We start from the raw sequence: 19,155 nt of genomic DNA on the forward strand, positions 1-19,155 counted from the left end.
GCACCAGGTTGTGGGTTCGATCTCCAGGGCATTAACACGAATCAATGAATGCATCAATACTCAGAACAACAAATTGATGTTTCTCTCTCAAAAAAGAAGAATAGTATCTCATTGTTTTGATTTGCATTTATGTTATTTCTAAAGAAGTTTTTATATACTTACAGATAATTTGTATTTTTTTGAGAATTGCCAAACATTGTTGCCCAGTAGCCAAAAATATCAAGTTGTTGTCTTGCCTTTTCAGTTTGATTTGAAAAAAAAAAAGACATTTAAACATTGGAAAAAAAAATGGACACAAGAGCTAAATAGACACCTCTCCAAATGGTACATACAAATGGTCAAGAGACATAGGAAGAAATGCTCAACATCACTAATTATCAGAGAGATGCAAATTAAAACAACTATGAGGTATCACCTCACACCTGCCAGAATGGATGCCATCAACAAATCATCAAATAACAAGTGTTGGCGAGGGTGTGTAGAAAATGGGACTCTAGTACAAAGCTGGTGGGAATGCAGACTGGTGCAGCCACTATGGAAAACACTATGGTGTTACCTCACAAAATAATAATTGAACTGCCATTTGAACCAGTGATCCCACTTCTAGGAATATACCCTAAGAAGCCTGAAACACCAATCAGAAAGAATATATGTACCCCCATGTTTGTAGCAGCACTATTTACAATAGCTAAGATCTGGAAACAGCCCAAATGTCCATCAGTAGATGAATGAATAAAAAACCTGTGGCAAAGGAGAAACATCTATAACAAAAATAAATTAATTAAGAAAAATAAAAATAAAAAAATAATAAAAATAAAAGAACCACCAAAAATAAATGAATAAAACAAATTATTCACCATGACCAAGTGCGATTCATCCCAGGAATGCAAGGCTGGTACAATATTCACAAATCAATAAACGTGATACACCACATAAACAAAATAAAAGATAAAAGCCATAGTATCATGTCAATAGATGCTAAAAAAGCATTAGACATAATCCAGCATCCATTTCTGATAAAAAATGCTGAGCAATCTGGGAACAGAGGGATCATATCTGGACATAATAAAGGCCATATATCAAAAACCTACAGCCAACATCATACTCAATGGGAAACTAAAATCATTTTCCTTGATAACAGGAACAAGACAGGGATGCCTGCTGTTGCCACTGTTATTTAACATAGTACTGGAAGTCTTAGGCACAGCAATCAGACATGAACGCAAAATAAAAAGGATCCAAATTGGAAAAGAGGACGTGAAACTGTCATTATTTGAAGATGACATGATATTATACATAGAAATCCTTAAGATTCCATAAAAAATCTACTAGACTTAATAAATGAATTTTGGCAAAGTAGCAGGATAAAAAAATTAATGTCAAGAAATTGACAGTATTTGTATACACCAACGATGAACTCACAGAACGGGAAACTGAAAAAACAATTCCATTTACCATTGCAGCAAAAAAGAAATTAAGATACCTAAGAATCAACTTAACCAAAGAAGTGAAGGACATATTTGCAGAAAACCACAGGACATTGAAAAAAGAAATAGAGGAAGATATATAAAAGTGGAAGCACATACCTTCTTCATGGATTGGAAGAATTAACATCATTAAAATGACCATACTACCCAAAGTAATCTATAGATAAAATGCAATCCCCACCAAAATACCAATGACATACTTCACAGAACTTGAACAAATACTTCAAAAGTTCATGTGGAACCAAAAAAGACCCCAAATAGTAACAGCAATCATGAAAAAGAAGGACAAAGTAGGTGAGATCACAATACCAGATATCAGGTTATACTACAAAGCTACTGTAATCAAAACAGCCTGGTACTGGCACAAGAACAACCATATAGGCCAGTGGAACAGAACAGAGATCCCAGAAATTTATCCAACATTATGCTCAATTAATATTTGACAAAGGAGGCAATAGCATACAGTGGAGTAAAGGCAGCTTCTTTAATAAATGGTGTTGGGAAAATTGGATAGCTACATGCAAAAAAAATGAAACTAGACTATCAACTTATACCATACACAAAAATAAACTTAAAATGGATAGAAGACTTAAATGTGACCCATGAATTCATAAAAATCTTAGAAGAAAATGTAGGCAACAAAATTTTGGACATCATACTCAGTGGAATTTTCACTGATACATCACCTAAGACAACAGAAACAAAGGAAAAAATGAACACATAAGACTACATCAAACTATAAAGCTTTTGCACAGCAAAAGAAACAACCATCAAAATGGAAAGGCAACCCACTGTATGGAAAAGCATAATTGCCAATGATACATCAGGTAAAGGATTAATTTCCAAAACACATAGAGTACTCATACAACTCAACAAAAGGAAGACAAATAACCCAAGTAAAAAATGGGCAGATGAGCTGAATAGACACCTCTCCAAACAGGACATGCAAATGGCCAAGAGACATATGAAGAAATGCTCAACATCACTAATCATCAGAGAGACGCAAATTAAAACAACAATGAGGTGTCACGTCACACCTGTCAGAATGGTCACCATCAGCAAATCATCAAACAACAAGTGTTGGCGTGGGTGTGGAGAATAGGGTTCTCTAGTACACTGCTGGTGGGAATGCAGACTGGTGCAGCCACTATGGAAAATAATATAGTATTATCTCAAAAAAATTAAACATTGAACTGCCATTTGACCCAGTGATCCCACTGCTAGGAATATACCCTAAGAAGCCTGAAACACCAACCAGAAAGAATATATATCCCCATGTTTGTAGCTGCACTATTTACAATAGCTAAGATCTGGAAACAGCCCAGCGTCCATCAGCAGACGAATAAATAATAAAGCTGTGGCACATATACACAATGGAGTACTATGCAGCTGTAAGAAAGAAAGATCTCTTATCCTTTGAGATGACATGGAGGGAACTGGAAACTATTATCCTAAGTGAAACAAACCAAGCAGAAAGAGACAAATACCACATAATCTCACTTATTTTTGAATATAATGAACATAACAATCTGAGGAATAGGGTAGACCCAGAGACATGACAACCCTCAGAAGAGGAGGTGGTGGGAGGAGGGAAGAGATAAACCACAGAACTTATATGCATGTACGCATAACCAATGGACATGGACAACAAAGCCAGGGATGGGTTGGGTGGGATGAGCAGAAGGTTGTCAATGGGGTAAAATAGGAGAAACATCTGTAAGAAAAATAAAATTAAAATAAATAAGTAAATAAATAGACTTAAAAATCTTAAAAAAATAAGTTTTAGCTTGTTTTTTAGGGTGTGTCATGAAAGTAATTTTAGAGTGTAGATAACTTTTTCAATATTGTTTGAGTAAGAATTACTTGAGTTATAGATCATATGTAAAACAGCTTAAAGGACTTACTGACAAACACATCCCTACAAACTAATATGAATGAGCAGATCTCAGACTGTCAGTTCAGTTTGGATGAAAACATATAATTAACAGATTGAACAAACAATATAGCTGTTTCCCATCAACTTTTGACAAATGAAAGGTAAGCAGAGCTGTGTGCCTCTCATAAATTGCTGACTTTCTTAGGCTGAGACTTGTGCTATATTGAAAACATTTTACATCTGTGGATCAAAAATGAAAATCTTGTCAATCATTGCCAATTGTGTTTTGCTCATAAGATGATGTATACTACTTTACTGTGGACACAAAGTCAATGAGTCCTCCAAAAACCCAGGCCATTGCAAGTAGGCAGTTTAGCACTAGTGCCAGGGCAGCTCAAAAACAAAACCAAAACAAAAAGATTAATGAAACAACCCTCTGCCAAATTTCATCTTTATACTATGATTAATTTTATGTTCAAAGCACAAGTATTTAAAAAACAAACCAGTAACAATGTTCATATTTACACACATGGGTAATCATTTGTGATGGTATATAAAATCAATCATATTCTCTCTTTTGATCCAAAACTGTCATGAAATTTCAGATGGAAAACCTTATTCTGATTACCATTCCTAAAGTAGTATATATTAAGCAATCTTACTTAATCAGACAGAAATATGGTGTCTGCTGTGGATACTAATTAGTATTCAGATTCTTATAATTACAGGTATAAGTTAAGGTGAAATGGTGTAATAAAATGAGCAATTTGGAAATCTGGAACAAAAAGTCTGGCTTCAAGGCCCTATCTCCACAATTACTAAACTGTTATTTGAGTGGCTATGGGCAATCTACTTGATCTCCCTAAACCCCAAGTCTTTGTTTTAATAAAATGAGGATATAGTAGCACCGACACCACATGAGGTTCAAATAAAATATAGGTGAATTCATCTGAACTACTAAGTGTTCTAGAATGTTAATTATAACAAAAATAATGATAGTAATAAATCCATGTCATAAATGTCCCTCATATGTGTTTCTGAGTATTGACTGGAAAGCACAGATTGGGTTTTGATGTTAAGCAAAACCAAATAATCTCTGAAATAAAATCTGCCTCCATATTAAGGCTAATTTCACATATTTGGGTATATCTTCTCTAACAACTGCCCATTGTCAACTCCTTCTCCATTCAGGTTTTAGCTGAAAACCTACCTCCTCAGGGGGGGCCCTCCTTGATCACAGCAGCTAAAGTAGTGCCTTTTATTTCAGTCTCTATAGATTTATTTTATTTTATTACATAGAACATGTCACTACCTAAAATTATTTTTTTTAATTTTTGTTGATTTTTTAGAGAGAGAGGAAGGGGAGAGAGAAACATCGATGTGAGAGAGAGATATGGATCGGCTGCCTCCTGCATGCCCCCAACTGGGGATCAAGTCCACAACCCAGGCATATGCCCTGCCTGGAAATCATACTGGAACCTCTCAGTCCATAGGATGATGTTCAATCCACTGAGCCACACTGGCTGGTTTGAATTTATGTTTTCATGTAATTATCATCTATCTCCACACACAAGAATGTGAGCTTGAAGAAGGCAAATAATTTACTAGTCCTGTCTACATGTTTGCTTCTATATTCCCAGTAGTTACACAAGTACTTGGCATATAGAAGAATTTCATAAATATTTACTAAATAAACAAGAGAATGGATTTGCTAACTCCATGAAGCAATTTTATTTATGTATTCATTTATTTATTTATTTATTTTTGATCAAGAAAGTAGGCTTCTGGCCTGTCATTTAGTAGGTTTGCATTTTTCCAAACTTGTTCCCCAGAGGGTTTCTTTTTCTAAATGCAATACCCAGGTTTTTTTTTCCCCCCCTAGTTAAATGCTTCAAAATTCAAGTTAATTCTCGGCAAGTAATTAGGATACAACTTAATTCTTCAGATGAATTATAAAGGATTAATTATTTCTCTAGAGTCCATTGGGCATAATTTTTGAAAAATATGTTTTTATTGTTTTTTTTTTTGTTGTTTTTTTTTTGAGAGAGAGAGAGGAAGGGAGAGATGGAAACATCAATGTGAGAGAGACATATCAATTGACTGCCACCTACTGGGGATTGAGCCCACAACTCGGGCATGTACCTTGACCGGGAATTGGACAGAGACCTTTCAGTCCATGGGACAATGCTCAATCACTTAGCCACACCAGCAGAGCCACTGTGCTGCATATAAATCACCATTTCAGTTTGGACTCTGAATAATCCAATTTATAAAACCCCATGAATCAAATTAACGAGATAACTGCCAAAATGTAATTCCATTCGGAGAGTGAAATATCTGCTTTTATTATCTATATTAGTTAAATGAACTCCATTAGTTGAACTTCACTTCCATTTGTGCTGTCTTAAGATAGCTGTGTTGTAAGCTTTTAGCCCTAGAAATGAATATATTCCTAAAATTTGATCAATTTTCCTTAGGTTATCCAAAATTTGAAATATCATTTTTTTTTCTCCTTCTGCCCCCAAATAAACACTCTACACAATTACCCCATAGGAATATAAATATCTCACCAAGGCTTTATACTATGATTATACATAAAGTGCCAAACTTTTCTATATAATTCAGTGTTAATAAAATGAAATGTAACTTTGACTTAAAGTGGTTGATGTTATGTAAATCTAAAGGTAATTAAAATTTTTGCCGTACTAAACTGTTTTATGGTCTTGTAAAATTTCTTGAGCTATTTGTGAGACTGTTTATTAAAATTGCATCCCAGGTGATTTTAAACATAAATTAAAGACAAATAATTGTTTTGTCTGGGCTTCTTACCAGGTTTTAGGTACAACTCCTATATCATTTACACTTTTTCTCCAGTGAATACTTTTATATTTTCATTTTAGTTCCCATTCTTTCAACATCTGGCTAAAGCTATACCTGCAATTTTCTATGAATGTGGACAATTATGGTAGAGGTTATTGTTCTATCCTTGCACATTAGCACCTGTTACCATTATAAGGCCTGCAAGCAAATAGCTCAAAAATAATAGCAACAGATTTAGAAATGAAATTTACAATGCTTTTGTGCTTATATAGCACCATTTCCCCCAAGTAGGTTTCTTTATGAAAACAATTTCATCAATCCTCTAAGTAAGAGTTTGGCAAATTTTGCCACATAGTAAAATTTTAGACTTTGCAGGTCATTTAGAATATGTCATAGCTACGCAGCTCTTCCCTTAGATGGAAAACAAAAACAAAAACAAACAAACAAACAAACAAACAAACAAAAAAGTAAGTAATTGGACATGTCTGTGTTTCAATAAAGCTTAGTTTATGGGACCAGAAATTGGAATTTCATACAATTTTCACATGTAACAAAATACTACTCTTATTATTATTTTTTTGTTTCAACCATTCACAAATGTAAAAATAATTGATAGGAGATATTTAAAATGGTAGTGGGGTGAATAGAAGCTCCACAGACCACCTCTCAGGACCAAACTAAAATTACAAATAAAATAAAGATATGTCATTGAAAAAAAACAACTGAAGAAAAGCTGAAGAGATCCCTTATAACCAGGGAAGTAAAGATGACCCCAAATTGAGCCTGGTAGGTGCTGCGTAGGCACAAGAGAGCTGGCTGTGTGACCACAGGGAGCAGCTCAGTGCTGTCTTAGTGGTGAACAGTTCACTCTCAGAAGTCGGAGATAAAACCCCAAGCCAGCTCTATAGCACAGAGTGGCAGAACAAGGAAAGGCATCCACATAAAACCTTGCTGAGAAAAACACCAGAGTAGAGGTTTTGTCTGGCAGGGAGAGCACTTCCCTAAAGGGCCAGTGCATTAAATTATAGCTACAACCACTCATCTTGAGCTCAGGCAGATGGAGGACAGACTGGACTTGAACTGAATGAAGAGGGTTGGGGGTTCATGGTTCTAGGCAGAGAGCTGGGAAGGAGTTTTATATTGAATCATTCCCTCATAGGACAGTAGCCATATTACTCAAAGAGCCCCTTTCCAGACCCTCAATGAGAAGCAATGGCCCCTCCCTTAGGAATTTAACACCACTGGGCTGGAGAAATGCAAACTGGGGCTCATTAACAGCTAGAGACTACTGGCAAGCAAGAAAAAAAAATTTCCAAAAGATTTGATATTTGGACCCAGCACTCAGTGTTGGGGATCCTGGTTATGAGGACTGAGCTGTGAAGGCTGAGGACTAAGTTCTTATGCTGAGCACCTACCCCATGGCTTCAGTAGTCATCTCTGTCAAGTAGACCCATCAGAGTGGTTTTCCCCTGGGGGAGAAGCAACTGCCCCTCCCTTCAGAATTTAACACCACACTAGGGCTCTGGTGACTAAGATATGAAGGCAGAGGCTTGGACCCCTGCACTAAGCCAATAACACACACAGCATAAACCACATTCTTATCAAAGCAACTTTAACCCAGGGAAAAGGAATTGCCCCACTCACTGAAAATCCTCTTACCTTGCCCATCTGAAGGATTTTTCATTCAGCTGAGGGCTACAAACTGAGGCTCATTAAGTAACTGAGTTCAATACCCAGCATGCAAAAGCTCTACAATAACAGAACCTTTGCTTGGCATGAAAATCTACCTAGGAAAGTAAGACAAGATATTGGTGTTTAACATGGGTCTTCCCACACTCATCCTAACTCAATAGAGGGAGTCACAATTAGCATAACACTAACAAACACAGGGAAAATTTGGCAGGATACAAAACCCACTGACACATTTGAGATTTATTTATCTAAAAACAAACAAACAAACAAACAAAAAAAGAACAACAAATAAAAACAAAAGGATTTTACAGAAGAAGAGATAAATGAAATGACATTAGGCAATTTATAACTTGTAGAGTGCAGAGTAATGAATTCATGCAGAAGTTGAACAGCATGAGTAAAGAGATCAACAGCAGGAGTAAAGATATAAAAATATGGAAAACAAATTGGAACTGAAAACCAAGCAGAAATAAAGAATGACATAGCAGAAATAAAAAAGACAATGGAAGGAACCGCCAGCAGATTAGAAGAAGCCAAAGATTGTGTCAGTAAATAAGAAGACAAGGTGGAAAAAAAATCACCCAATCAGAGGATTAAAACAAACAAACAAACAAACAAAAACAATTAAAAACAGGACAGTTTAAGAGAACTGTGAGACAATATGAAATGTAACAACATCTGCATCATAGAAATGCCAGAAGAAGAAAATGAGCATGAGTTAGAGACTATATTGGAAGAAATAGTCACAAAAAAATTCTCTACCTTGCTGAAGGAAAAAGTATACAAGTTCAAGAAGCACATAAAACGACAAGTAAGAAGAACCCAAACAGGCTCAACAGACACATTATAATTAAAATGCCAAAAATTAAAGACAAGAGAGAATCCTAAAGACAACAAAAGATAAGCAACAGGTTACCTACAAAGCAGCCCCCATAAGGCTATCAGCTGACTTCTCAACAGAAACACTACAGGCTAGAAGGAAATGGCATGAAGTAATCAAGGTACTGAAAAGCAAGGATCCGAATCCAAGACTACTCTATCCAGCAAGGCTATCATTCAAAATAGAAGGTGAAATGAAGAGCTTCCAGACAAAGAAAGGCTAAAAGAATATATTGTCACCAAATAAGCAAAGCAAGAAATGCTAAAAGTACTGCTACAATACGCAGAAGAATTAGGAAGAGAAATACAACCAAAATAAATAAAACTGGCAACAAATAAGTATGTATCAATAATAACCTTAAATGTAAATGGATTAAATTATCTAATCAAAAGACACAAGAGTAGCTGAATGGATAAGAAAGCAGAACTTCAATAGAGAAATCACCAAAAATACAATCACAGCAAGAGACTTCAACACCTACTGACATTTCTGGATAGATCCTCTAGACAAAAAATTAACAAGGAAACAGAGAATATAAATGATGCACTATATCAAATAGATTGAATAGATATCTACATAGAATTACACCCCAAAACTGCAGAATTAATATTATTTGGGTTGTGAAGGAGGCAGCAAGTCAGTGTTTCTCTTTCACATTGATGTTTCTCACTCTCTCTCTCTTCCTCCCCCTCTATTTGAAGATAAATGCAAAAATATCCTCAAGTAAAGATGAAAAAGAAATCTACTGGACTTAATAAACAAATTTGGCAAAGTAGTAGGATACAAAATTAACATCCAGATATTGATGGCAATCTTATACACCAAATTGAACACTCAACAAAAAAGCAAGTCCATATGCCATTGCAAAATAAATAAATAAATAAAATACATAGGAATAAGCTTAACCAAGGAGGTAAAAGACCTGTGTCCAGAAAACTATGGGAAATTATAAAAGGAAGAAAAAGGAATATATAAAAAAGTGGAACCATATACCATGTTCATGGATTAGAAAAATCAACATTATTAAAACCTTCATACTACCCAAAGCAATCTACAATTTGAATGCAATCCCTATTAAAGTACCAATGACATATTTCACAGATCTAGAACACATACTTCAAAATTTATGTGGAACCACTAAAGACCATGAAGAGCCACAGTGATTTTGTAAAAGAAGAACAAAGTGGAAGGGATTACAATACCAAATATCAATTGATATTACAAAGGCATCATAATTAAAACAGCCTTATACTGGTACAAGAACAGGCATACAGATCAACAGAACAGAGGACAGAACCCAGATATCAACCCAAGACAGTATGCACAATTAATATTCGACAAAGGAAGTAAGACCATACAATGTAGATAAGACAGTGTCTTCAATAAATTGTGCTGGGAAAACTGAACAACTATATGCAAAAGAAAATAAAACAAGCTCTGGCTGGTTTGACTCAGCAGTTAGAGCATTGGTCAGCACACCAGTGAGTCATGGGTTTGGTTCCTGCTAAGAGCATGTACTTCAGTTGCAGTTTGTCTCCACCCTGGTTAGGGTCATGTGGGTGGCAACCACTCGAGGTGTCTCTCTCTCATTGTTGTTTCTCTCTCTCTCTTCCCTCCCGGTCCCACCTGGTCTATCTGAAGATAAATGCAAAAAAGCCCTCAGGTGAGGATTAAAAAAAAAAAGCTAGAGAATAACTGAACATTTTCTGGGCTTGAAAATGTACCCAGGAATTTAAAATTTGATAGAAGTGTTTAATGAAGGTCCTTCCATACTCATCCAAACCCAGTAGAGGGAGCCACAACCAACAAAACACCAACACTCATAGGAAAAATGTGGCAGGCTAAAAAACCCACTGAAATATACAAAATGGTGAAACAAAGAAACATTGAATTCTCAAAGAATAAAAGAATTCTACCAAAGTGACATAAATGAAATGCAGGAAAGCAAGTTATCAGAGGTAGAGTTCAGAGTGATGATAATTAGGAAGCTCAACAGCATGAGTAAAGAGCTCAAAAGCATGAGTAAAGATAAAGAAACATTAAAAACCAACCAACTGGAAATGAAGAATGACATAGCTAAAATAAAGAACACATTGGAAGGAATAACCAGAAGAGTAGAGGAGGCTAATTATCGGATCAGTGAATTGGAATACAGGGTAGAAAAATATCACTCAATCAGAGAAGCAAAAAGAAAAAGAAAAAAAAGCAGGAAGACTGCCTTAGAGAACTGTGAGACAATATAAAATGTAACAACATCTGCATCATAGGAGTGCCAGAAGAAAAAAAAAATAGAAAGAATTAGAGAATATATTGGAAGAAATGGTGACAGAAACCTTCCCCACATTGGTGAAGGAAAAAGACATACAAATACAAGAAGCAAAGAGAGCCCCAAGTAAGAAGAACCCAAACAGGCTCAAACCAAGACATATAATAATTAAAATGCCAAAAATTAAAGACAGAAAGAAAATCCTAAAGGCAGAAAGAGATAAGCAACAGGCTACCTACAAAGGAACCACAATAAGGTTATCAGCTGACTTCCCAACAGAAACACTACAGACCACAAGCAAATAGCATGAAACAATCTGAATTCAAGACTACTCAATCCAGTAAGGCTATCATTCAAAATAGAAGGTTAAGGACCGAAAAATGGCGGCGGAGTGAACGGAGCTACACAGACCGTCTCCCAGAACCAAACTGGAATTACAACTATAACACAGACAAATCAACGGGAAAAACCAACAGAAAAGCAGCTGGCGAGGACCAGACAACAAGGGACACTGACTCCATCCCGGTAGGCTTGCGAAGGCGCGAGACGGGGCTGGGAGCCCTCGGTCGGCAGCTCGGCAGCGGCCTCAGCTATAAGCGGCGCCCGCGGGTTACACTCCCAGGCGGCCCCACAGCGCAACCGGGACAGAGGCTGAAACAGCCACAGCCACTCACCTTGGGCTCCGGTGGAGGGAGGGCGGACTGGACTGGAGCTGTGTGGGGACGCTCGGGGTTTGGAGGGCGCTGGGAGCTTTGGCTGAGTGCAGCCACTCAGGACGGTGGCCGCATTGCTCCTTCCCAGGGCTCTGAGGAGAGGCAGCAGCCCCTCCCTCGGAGATCCAACCCCACCCTGGGGGCCATTGAAGTGTTAATTGAGGCTCACTAACAACCAGCATCTGCCCCACCCTCCTGAAAGCCCCTTGGCTGAGCACCAGAGGGAGTTTTTCAATCAACTGACAACCCAAAACTCATCAATTAACCTAGACTCCTAGCCTCCAGGCAAAAAGCTAGAGGATAACAGTACGTTTCCTGGGCTGGCAACATTAACCAGGAAAGTAAGACTTGACAGTGGTGTTCAACGCGGGTCCTCCCCCGCTCATCTAAACACAGGAGAGGGAGCCACAAACAGCAGAACACCAACACCCACAGGGAGAACTTGACAGGCTCCAAAGCCCACAGTGATAGCTAAAATGGTGAAACACAGAAACAGAAGTCAAATGAAAGAGCAAGACACCTCCACCGAAGATGAGATCAATGTGGAGCAATTAGGCATGTTAACAGAGCTAGAATTCAGAGCCATGATCTTGAGGAAGCTGAGCAGCATGGGTAAGGACATAGAGACACTGAAAATAAGCCAATTGGAAATTAAAAACCAACAAGAAGAGATAAAAAATGACATATCAGAAATGAAAAACACATTGGAAGGTTTAAAAAGCAGAGTAGGGGAAGCTGAGGACCGGATCAGTGAATTAGAAGACAGGGTAGAAAAAATCAACCAATCAGAAAAACAAAAGGAAAAAACTATTAAAAAACAGGAAGACAGCTTAAGAGAACTATGGGACAACTGGAAACGTAATAATATTCGCATCATAGGAGTCCCCGAAGAAGAAGAAAAGGAGCAAGGGATAGAGAATATATTCAAAAAAATAGTGAGAGAAAACTTCCCTAATTTGGTGAAGGAAGAAGGCATTCAAGTTCAAGAAGCACAGAGAGTCCCAAGTAAGAGGAACCCAAACAGGCCCACACCAAGACACATAGTAATTAAAATGCCACAAATTAAAGACAAAGAGAGAATCCTAAAAGCAGCAAGAGATAAGCAACAGGTTACCTACAAAGGGAACCCAATAAGGCTCTCAGCTGACTTCTCACAAGAAACACTACAGGCCAGAAGAGAATGGCATGAAGTAATCAAAGTCATGAAAAACAAGAATCTGAATCCAAGACTACTCTACCCAGCAAGGCTATCATTCAAAATAGAAGACCAAATAAAGAGCTTCCCAGACAAAAAAAAGCTAAGGGAATACATTAGCACCAAACCAGCACTGCAAGAAATGTTAAAAGGACTGCTGTAATTAGCAGTAGAAATGGGAAGAAAAATAGAACCACACTAAACAAAAATGGCAATAAATAAGTACATATCAATAATCGCCTTAAACGTAAATGGATTGAATGCTCCCATAAAGAGACACAGAGTAGCTGATTGGATAAGAAAGCATGACTCATCTATATGTTGTTTACAAGAGACCCACCTCTCAACAAAAGACTCACATAGGTTGAAAGTGAAGGGATGGAAGAAAATTTTCCAAGCAAATGGAAAGCAAAAAAAAGCTGGGGTAGCAATTCTCATATCTGATAAAATAGATTTCAAAATGAAGACCATAATTAGAGACAAAGACGGCCACTACATAATATTGAAAGGATCTATCCAACAGGAAGATATAACCTTGATAAACATATATGCACCCAATATAGGAGCACCAAAATATATTAAAAATCTTCTGGAGGACTTCCAAGGAGAAATCGACAACAATACAATCATAGCAGGGGACTTCAACACCCCGTTGACAGCACTGGATAGATCCTCTAGGCAAAAAATTAGCAAGGAAACAGAGACTCTAAATGAAGCACTAGACCAAATGGATTTAATAGATATCTACAGAGAATTACACCCCAAAACTACAGAATACACATTCTTCTCAAGTGCACATGGGACATTCTCAAAGATAGACCACATGATAGGACACAAACTAAATCTCTACAAGTTCAAGAAGATTGAAATCATATCAAGCATCTTCTCAGATCACAATGGCATGAAACTAGAAATCAATTGCAACAAGAACATGCAAAGACATTTCAACACATGGAGGCTAAATAGCATGTTATTAAACAATGAATGGGTCACCAAGGAGATCAAGGAAGAAATTAAAAACTTCCTGGAAACCAATGAAAATGAACACACAACAACACAAAATCTATGGGATGCAGCGAAAGCAGTTCTGAGAGGGAAGTTCATAGCACTACAGGCCTACCTCAAAAAACAAGAAAAATTTCTAATTGACTGTCTAACCTCACAACTTAAAGAATTAGAAAGCAAACAAAAAGAAAACCCCAGAGCAAGTAGAAGGAAGGAAATAGTAAAGATCAGAGCAGAAATAAATGACATAGAGACCAAAAAAACAATTCAAAGGATCAATGAAACAAAGAGCTGGTTTTTCGAAAAGATAAACAAGATAGATGGACCCTTAGCTAGACTCACCAAGAAACAAAGAGAGAGAACCCAAATACACAAAATCAGAAATGAAAGAGGAGAAGTAACAACCAACACCACGGAAATACAAAAGATCGTTAACAACTACTATGAACAACTATATGGCAACAAATTCGACAATCTCAGCGAAATGGACAAATTTCTAGAAACACACAGTCTCCCAAAACTATTCCCGGAAGAGATAGAAAACTTGAACAGACCAATAACAACTAAGGAAATTGAAGAGGTAATCAAGACTCTCCCAGCAAACAAAAGCCCAGGCCCAGATGGTTTCACGGGGGAGTTTTACCGAACATTCAAAAAAGAACTAACACCCATTCTCCTCAAACTATTTCAAAAAATTCAAGAAGAAGGAAGACTTCCAAACACGTTCTATGAGGCCAGCATAATTCTAATTCCAAAACCAGAAAAAGACACAACGAAGAAAGAAAACTACAGGCCAATATCCCTGATGAACATAGACGCCACAATCCTGAACAAAATACTAGCAAATCGGATCCAGAAATACATCAAAAAAATTATTCACCATGACCAAGTGGGATTCATCCCAGGGATGCAAGGCTGGTACAATATTCGCAAATCAATAAACGTGATACACCACATAAACAAAATGAAGAATAAAAACCACATGATCATATCAATAGATGCTGAAAAAGCATTCGACAAAATCCAGCATCCATTTCTGATAAAAACGCTCAGCAATGTAGGAATAGAGGGATCATATCTCAACATAATAAAGGCCATATATGAAAGACCTACAGCCAACATCATACTCAATGGACAGAAACTAAAAACATTTCCATTAAGAACAGGAACAAGACAGGGGTGTCCACTTTCGCCACTCTTATTTAACATTGTACTGGAAGTCTTAGCCACAGCAATCAGACATGAAGAAAAAATAAAAGGGATCCAAATTGGAAAGGAGGAAGTGAAACTGTCATTATTTGCAGATGACATGATATTGTACATAGAAAACCCTAAAGACTCCATCAAAAATCTACTAGACTTAATAAATGAATTTGGCAAAGTAGCAGGATACAAAATTAACGTCAAGAAATCGACGGCATTCTTGTACATCAATGATGAACTCACAGAAAGAGAAACTGAAAAAACAATCCCATTTACCATCGCTCCAAAAAAATTACGATACCTAGGAATAAACTTAACCAAAGAAGTAAAGGACCTATTTGCAGAAAACTACAGGTCATTGAAAAAAGAAATAGAGGAAGATATAAAAAAGTGGAAGCACATACCCTGTTCATGGATTGGAAGAATTAACATAATTAAAATGTCCATACTACCCAAAGCAATCTATAGATTCAATGCAATCCCCATCAAAATACCAACGACATATTTCATAGAACTAGAACAAATACTTCAAAAGTTCATATGGAACCAAAAAAGACCCCGAATAGCCACAGCAATCTTGAAAAAGAAGAACAAAGTTGGAGGGATCACAATACCAGATATCAGGTTATACTACAAAGCGACTGTAACCAAAACAGCCTGGTACTGGCACAAGAACAGGCATATAGACCAGTGGAACAGAACTGAAAACCCAGAAATGGACCCAAGGCAATACGCTCAATTAATATTTGACAAAGGTGGCAAGAGCATACAGTGGAGTAAAGACAGCCTCTTTAATAAATGGTGTTGGGAAAATTGGACAGCTACATGCAAAAAAATGAAACTAGACCATCAACTTACACCATACACAAAAATAAACTCAAAATGGATAAAAGACTTAAATGTGACCCGTGAATCCATAAAAATTCTAGAAGAAAATGTAGGCAACAAAATTTCGGACATCATACGGAGCAGAATTTTCACTGATACATCACCTAAGGCAACAGAAATAAAGGAGAAAATGAATACATGGGACTACATCAAACTAAAAAGCTTCTGCACAGCAAAAGAAACAATCATCAAAATGGAAAGGCAACCCACTGTATGGGAGAACATCATTGCCAATGATGTATCAGATAAGGGGTTAATTTCCAATATATATAGAGTGCTCATACAACTCCACAAAAGGAAGACAAAGAACCCAATTAAAAAATGGGCAGAGGAGTTGAATAGACACCTCTCCAAACAGGACATACAAATGGCCAAGAGACATATGAAGAAATGCTCAACATCACTAATCATCAGAGAGATGCAAATTAAAACAACAATGAGGTATCACCTCACACCTGTCAGAATGGCCGCCATCAACAAATCATCAAACAACAAGTGTTGGCGAGGGTGTGGAGAAAAGGGGACTCTAATACACTGCTGGTGGGAATGCAGACTGGTACAGCCGCTATGGAAAACAATATGGTGCTACCTCAAAAAATTAAAAATTGAACTTCCATTTGACCCAGTGATCCCACTGCTGGGAATATACCCTAAGAAGCCTGAAACACCAATCAGGAAGAATATATGTACCCCCATGTTCATAGCAGCACTATTTACAATAGCTAAGATCTGGAAACAGCCCAAGTGTCCACCAGTAAACGAATGGATCAAAAAGCTGTGGTACATGTACACAATGGAATACTATGCAGCGGTAAGAAAGAAAGATCTCTTATCCTTTGAGACGACATGGAGGGACCTGGAAAGTATTATCCTAAGTGAAAGAAGCCAAGCAGAAAAAGACAAATACCACATGATCTCACTTATATACGGAATATAATGAACATAACAGTCTGAGGAATACAGTAGACCCAGACACATGGAAGTAGGGCACAGATTGACATCCCTCAGAAGAGGGGATGGGGGGGTGGGGGGATGGGAAGAGATTAACCACAGAACTTATATGCATGTATGCATAACCAATGAACATGGACAACTAAGCCGGGGACAGGGTGGAGGGGGGGTGGGGTGGGGGGTGCCAATGGGGTAAAAAGGTAAAATATCTGTAACAAAAAAATAAATAAATAAATAAAAAAATTAAAAAAAAAAAAAAAAAAAAAAAAAAAACAAAATAGAAGGTTAAAAAAAAGTGGTTCCCAGACCAAAAAAAAAAAAAAAAAAAAAAGCTAAGGGAATATATTAGTATGAAACCAGGACAGGAAGAAGTGATAAAAGCACTTCTATAATTAGTAGAAATCAAAAGAAGAAAAATATAACCACAAAAAGGCAATAAATAAGTACATATCAATAATATATTAAATGTAAATAAATTAAATGTTCCAATCAAAAGACACAGAGCAGCTGATGAGATAAGAGAGCATGACCTGGATTCAAAAATGGCAGTGGAGCAAATGGAAGTTACTCAGACCATCTCCCAGGACCAAACTGGAATTACAACTAAAATATAGATAAATCATAGAGAAAAAGCAACAGAAAAGCAACTTGTGAGGACAATATAACCAGGGACACTGAACCGATCCTGGTAGGATTGTGGAGGCACAAGAGGGGAGCTAGAAACCCACAGACAGCAGTGGTCTTAGCTGTGAGCAGTGCGCTTGGGGTTAAATTCCGAAGCCTGCTCCACAGTGCAGAGAACTGGAACAGAGCACTAAAATAGCCACAGCCACTCTCCTTGGGCTCCAGCAGATGGAGGGTGGATTGGACTGGAACTGTGTGGGGACACTCGATATTTGGAGGGTGTTCAGAGCTTTTCCTCAGTTCCAACAACACAGAATGGTGGCCAACTTACACCTTCCCAGGGCCCTGGGGAGAGGTGGCGACCCCTCCCCTAGGGATTCAACCCCAAACAGGTGGGCCATTGAAATGCAAATTGATGCTCATTAACAATCAGGATCTGGCCTACCCTCCAGAAATCCCCTTATGCTGACACCCTGAGGGTTTTTTCATTCAACTGAGAACCCAAAACTCTACAAGAAACCACAACTAATAGCCTCTAGGCAAAAAGCTAGAGGATAATGGAATCTTTCCTGGGCTTGCAACACTACTCAAGAAAGTAATACTTGACAGTAGTGTTTAATGTGGGTTCTCCCGCATTCATCCAAACCCAGTAGAGGGAGCCACAAACATCAGCTCTCCAACACTCACAGGAAAAATTTGACAGCCTCCAAAACCCACAGAGATAGCCAAAATGGTGAAACAAATAAATAAATCGCAAACGAAAGATCAAGAGATCTCTACCAAAACTGACATAAATAAAATGCAGTTTACCAAGTTAACAAAACTAGAATTCAGAGCCATGATCTTGAGGTAGCTTCACAGCATGAGTAAAAACATCAACACAATGAGTATAGACATAGAAACATTGAAAACCAATCAATTGGAAATAAAAAACCACCCAAACAAATTAAGAATGACATAGCAGAAATATAGAACACATTGGAAGGACTAAATAGCAGAGTAGAGGAAGCTGAGGACCGATTCAGTGAATTAGAAGACAGGGTAAAAAAAAACAACAATTAGACTAATCAGAAAACCAAAAGAAAAAAACAATTTAAAAACAGGAAGATAGCTTAAGAGAACGGTGGGACAACTGGAAACATAATAACATTTGCATCATAGACGTTCCTGAAGAAGAAGAAAATGAGTAAGTGTTAGAGAATATATTTACAGAAATAGTGACAGACAACTTTCTTAATTTGGTGAAGAAAAAAGGCATTCAAGTTCAAGAAGCACAGGGAGCCCCAACTAAGAACCCATACAGACCCACACCAAGACACAAAATAATTAAAATGCTAAAAAATAAAGACAAGGAGAGAATCATAAAGGCAACAAGGGATAAGCAACAGGTTACCATAAGGCTCTCAAATGACTTCTCAACAGAAACACTACAGGCCAGAAGGAGTTGCATGAAGTAATCAAGGTCATGAAAAACAAGGATCTGAATCCAAGGCTACTCTATCCAGCAAGACTATCATCCAAAATAGAAGGTCAAATAAAGAGCTTCCTAGACAAA

Source organism: Molossus molossus, unplaced genomic scaffold, assembly GCF_014108415.1.
Source record: "Molossus molossus isolate mMolMol1 unplaced genomic scaffold, mMolMol1.p scaffold_m16_p_2, whole genome shotgun sequence".
In the NCBI taxonomy this organism is placed as follows: domain Eukaryota; kingdom Metazoa; phylum Chordata; class Mammalia; order Chiroptera; family Molossidae; genus Molossus; species Molossus molossus.